The sequence below is a fragment of the Ictalurus punctatus genome, chromosome 22 (assembly GCF_001660625.3).
Source record: "Ictalurus punctatus breed USDA103 chromosome 22, Coco_2.0, whole genome shotgun sequence".
Classification (NCBI taxonomy): Eukaryota; Metazoa; Chordata; class Actinopteri; order Siluriformes; family Ictaluridae; genus Ictalurus; species Ictalurus punctatus.
Window position 1 is genome coordinate 8,151,479 of NC_030437.2, and position 5,325 is coordinate 8,156,803.

The 5,325-nt window shown below is 37.4% G+C and overlaps 1 long non-coding RNA gene across 1 annotated transcript; it reads left to right on the forward strand.

Annotated features, from left to right (window-relative positions):
• The first annotated feature begins 1,784 nt into the window (after nucleotides 1-1,784).
• On the forward strand, nucleotides 1,785-3,164 carry LOC128628950 (uncharacterized). Its single transcript, XR_008393250.1, has 2 exons — nucleotides 1,785-1,824; nucleotides 2,991-3,164. It is a non-coding gene; the product is annotated as an uncharacterized LOC128628950 (long non-coding RNA).
• The last annotated feature ends 2,161 nt before the right edge of the window (nucleotides 3,165-5,325 follow it).

A 5,325-nucleotide genomic window follows, 5' to 3' on the forward strand; every position in this document is an offset into this window, starting at 1 on the left:
ACCTTGTTGTCTATAGTCTTGGGGGTAGTGAAGGTATTATATATGCCTGCCATGCAGCAGCATGAATCATACATAGCTATAGACACACGCATAAATGCAGCGTGCAGTACAGTACGTCTGCATGCAAGTGTATGCACACAACAAAACACATGTCTATGTTTATCTAATGCTTATCAAACAAGATTATAGATCTTCCTGAACTATTCAAAATCACCATGCACTGATGAGAGAAAGGGACGGTTGGGTTTTTTTTTCTTTTCATTGTGTTTTTTTAAAAGCTCTCTTTTATGCTCTCTTATGTCCCAGACCTTTAACTGTGCAAGTCTTGCTCTGGAGCCCCTTCAATTAAGCAGGAAAATTGATGTGTATCATTAATTATGTCAGTAAAACTATAAATCATCTCAGGACGGAGTAATTAATTATTTTACCGGGGTGAGGAACATGACGGAGTGGCGAGATAAATATGGGGGGATGGATATAGGAGAGAGGCAAGAATAAAGGAGTGTTTGGCCATGTGGGACAGGGGCTCACTCACACGCTCTATTTCTCCGGCCACTGGGACGTGACAGAGACGTGGCTGTTCTAGCAAGGACTTTTCCATATTAGAAGAAAACAATAAAAGCTTAGAACTCACAATTCCTCCTTATTTCTCCATCTCTCTCTCTCTCTCTCTCTCTCTCTCTCTCTCTCACACACACACACACACATACGAAAATGTAAAAACTCTGGTGAAAAAACTGACAAAGGTCTAAAATATAAATAGATTTTTATAATAATAATAAATAAATAAATAATAAGTAATTATTATTATTATTATTATTATTATTATTATTATTATTATTATTATTATTATTATTATTATTATTGTTAAATTATTATTATTATATACATTCCACAAAATAGTCACTATGTTTAAAAATTACAATACTCTTAAATGCTATGCACAGGAAAGAATTGTAAAATAAACAAATTTCTTCTAACTTTTCAAATTAACAAAACTTGTTCTTTAAAGATTTTGAGCAGATATTCTAAAATAATATAATTCCAATTACTTTATCGATTATGCATTTTAATAATTGTGGTTTTTTTTTATTATTACTTAATTTTTAAAAGCACATTTCCTTGCTTGCAAATTACTTCATGTATTTCACTAAATAAAACCATACTTTAATTACAGGTGTCTTAGATATGTCTTACATAAACTAAACAGGAAAGTATAAAATAATTGTCGGTTTTGGTTACAGAGCCATGCCAGCACGGGTAAAGAGAGAATTAGCCTGCAGACACACACAGAGCAGAGGTGATGAGAATGGATGCTAACCCCAGACCTTTTCTGTACACACACACTCCAACAGAGCTCACACTCCTCACACCACATCACGACTGCGCTTATCGATCCACTCCATGGGGAGCTGTGTGCATGTTGTGTGTGTGTGTGTGTGGGAGGGGAGAAAAAGTAAACACCGCTCAAGATGACAAAACACTGCTCCCAATAGAGACCCAGTGGTCACCCTATTCTCTCCCTAACACACACACAAACACACACAAACACACAGTTAGAAAACTAAGCGGGAAAACCTGTGGGTAATATCAAGTGTGCACTGGGCTGTTTAATCAATAGGGTCCCTCTTTTGTTCTCAGGCGTGAGGAGGAGTGAGGACTGGTGAAGGACAGGTTAATGCTGAAGGGTCAAGTGATTTCACACCAGCAACGCCAGCCGCCACCATGAGCTCCACAGCGTCTCACCATGATGACATAGTCACTCTGATTTATGACCTAGAGGACGGCAAGGTGGCAGGAAGGAGTCCACACTGTTATCTTATGGTAATGTTGCGGAGAAAACACTAGCACAAGACGAAGACAAGAGGCCCAGATTCACTATTTGCTTGTGCATATATAGATGATTTAAATGTTCCTAGATATTTAATACCTTCTGTACTATGGATTTGAATATATATATATATATATATATATATATATATATATATATATATATATATATATATATATATATATATATATATATAATATTATATGTATCATAATGTGTCGTCCCCCCCAAAAAAAAATTGATTCTGCTTTAATAATAACAATTATAATAATGTAATATTTTAATAATTACACTTTTGTATTTGAACAGTAACAAGTGAAATATGCTTTTTTTCCCCTCAGTCACAAGTGAACATTACAAACATGTAATCATATCTAAATACAACTGGGTCACAGGATCAAGCACACACACACACACACACACACACACACTGAGGCAGTAATTGTGAAGGAAAGGAGGATGTGTAAAAAGGAAAGCTGAGACAATGGAATTAATGTGGACTCTTATCACTGAACCATTATGTACTGCCTCGCCGTTCCAAACACACACTCCCACATCAAGAAGTGAAACAATGAATAACCGGCACAATGGAATTTACGGTATTGTTTCTAATAGCCACAGGAAATAACCCCACCATTATCAGTGGGTGGGAATAAAAGACAATGAATAACCCTGATTTTTTTTTTTTATCGTTTTTTTTTTTTTTTTTCTTAACAGGATCCCTGTTTTTCCATCAGGTTTCCTCTACAGTGTAGACGTGGCATTCCTTACCCAAGTTTTATCTTAATACATCGCATTTTACAGTTCTGGGACAAAATCAGGGTTCTACTGTTACTTTAAAATACAACTAACAATCAGTATATTAAACGATATGTACATTCACATATAAATATTACTTCCTACTCATTAAATATATTACTTTCATTTGTTATATTTCTGAACTCTTCTTAGAGTTTCTGACATTTTGTACAATAACAAAATGTTTTAATAATTGTCTCATAGCTACATTTATTAGCCAAAAGCATTTCTCTCAGTTATAAACGTGTTCGCTTGAAACATATTTAAGAAGAGCTTTAATTGTGAGAATCACATTCGAAAGTTTAATGCCAGATTTTTATTTGGTTTTCTCACTTTTTTTTCTTTCTGTGACACGCTGCAGGTGAAGCAGTATGACAAGCAGCGTGATGTTGGTGTTGTATGATCACTCTCTCTGAACGTCAGGAGGAATTCCAGCACCTTATCGATCCTGACTCCACAGCTCACTCAGGGGAGAGTCTGTTTTCTTAACCCACTGTACAGTATGCCACGTTTATCAATAGCAATTCTCGCCAGGGTCCCTGGAATCCCCAACCACACACACACACACACACACACACACACACACACACACACACACACACACACACACACACAGGATCATCATTTCTGGCTGTGCTTGATGAATACTAGCAGGATTCTCAGAAATTTATTTCAGGATAGTCATATCTCTTAACACACTAATACACATAATGCGCCTTTATATCTTTGCGGGGACCAAATATTTTGGTGTTTGGAACAAAATCTGTGTCTTTTTTTTTTTTTTTTTTTTTTTTTAAAGGGGTCAGGTTTAGATTTAGGTGAATTAATTAGCTGCATTAATAATTATGTCAAAGAAAGGTCCTCATAAGGATAGGTAGACAAACGTGTGTGTGTCATATTTATAGCCCACTGTATTAGAGAATTAGGCAAACTAATAGGAAAGCAATTGTGCATACAGGTTTGTTGTATTTATCATCTTCATCTTGTCACCATCACAAAGAAGAAGTCACTCCTACATACTGTACACACTCATCTTTGTTACAGGTCAAACACAGCACAGTGTTAAAATAAGACATAATTCATTAATCCCCATGACATCACTGTGTAATAATCCTGGACTCTTTTACAGAATCACATAGCCACAGAATGCACGTCAGTTGTGGTAAAAATGAATAAATAAATAAATAAATAAATAAATAAATAATAAAATACATCAGGGATATTTCATACGTTTCACTTTTGATGTGAATTCATGACCTGTTTCACAGACAAGCTTATTGATCAAATGAAACCGGCGACAGGGGACCATCTTGAAACGGAGACGAACGAGACCGTCCTGCAAATGCGAGGCGATGAAACCACAACATTCGATTTTAACAGGCACACTTTAAACGGCATTAATAGCCCAGCCAAGCACTCAGTGGATCAATTCCTACTGTTTGTGGGGAAAAAAATAGGAATGGAAATGGAAAAGGATGAGATCCTGGAGAATTCCCCTTGGTTTGGACTGTGTGTGTTCTTTTTGTGCATCACTATTTTTATTCAGCGGAATCACTCCTCCTCTCCTGCTTGATCTCTAGGTCTAGAAGCACCTAATCTGGCGCTGACTGCAGCTGTGGCCTCTCGTCGGCACTATTAAATTAAAGCACCGCAGCCCATCTATTTAATAAGCACTGTAGCGCATGATTTGAATAAGGACAGTATTAGTATTCCAGCAGAGCCACGGCTAAAAGCTGCTGACCTTTTCCTCTGCACAGGAGATCCTTGAACACATCCAGCCAAATCACAGTACCCAGTAATAAGCCATCATTGCTAAAGAGTGCTAGCATGTGGGAGGGATTTTTTTTTTCTTCCTGCACCCAAACAGCATGGGCAGTGTACTGTGATCTATCAGCTGGCTCACATCCAAAAGGTGGAGGGGGCTCAAAATGGCAGCGTGCATTGGATTTATCATGCCATATCCTCTCTCTCTTCCTGTAGAGTGGGAGGGCTCTTCTTGATACGCCATCGATTTACACACGTGTCGCCGGTGGGAAACTGATCAATGCAGGGAATCAAAATTCCTTGCAAACAATCCCATAACAAATCAGAGTCTTGACCTTTGCTAAGACATATTTAGCCTTTGATGCACACTTGAGAGAGAGAGAAAAAAAGTCAGCTTTTTTTAACCTGCGCTAAAAAACAAACAAAAGGGATTGCTATTGACATTTCTAAACTAGCACTGTTGAGAGCATTAGTGCAGACGAGCCAGTCATAACTGTTGCCCTTGAATAATAAATTAATAGCAACTTCAGAATGAAATCAGTCTTTAAGATGTGAATTGATCATTTGAGACTTGTTTAGTTTCTTGCAGAGCATTAGCACACTTTTAACACACTCTTGGCCTCGGTCCATGCGGCAATCCTATTCCATCAGTTATGATAAACAATATGGATGACTAATGGTAAGATTGTGATGGGAAATATATATGGGGGATTGGGAAATGGCCAGCTTGTTTTTTTATGTGCTGCTCGCACTGTTGATGAATATTTGTTGGTGTGGAATCATAGCTTAATGTCAGGACACAATTTGTTGCAATTAGCCAGTTGATTTATCGGATTTTCTGAGCCTTGTGCATGGGAACAATTAACACTGTGCTCTGTGGCTTTTATTAATGGGGTGCAGCCAGTCTGCGTTTTCAACAAAGCCGAGACAAA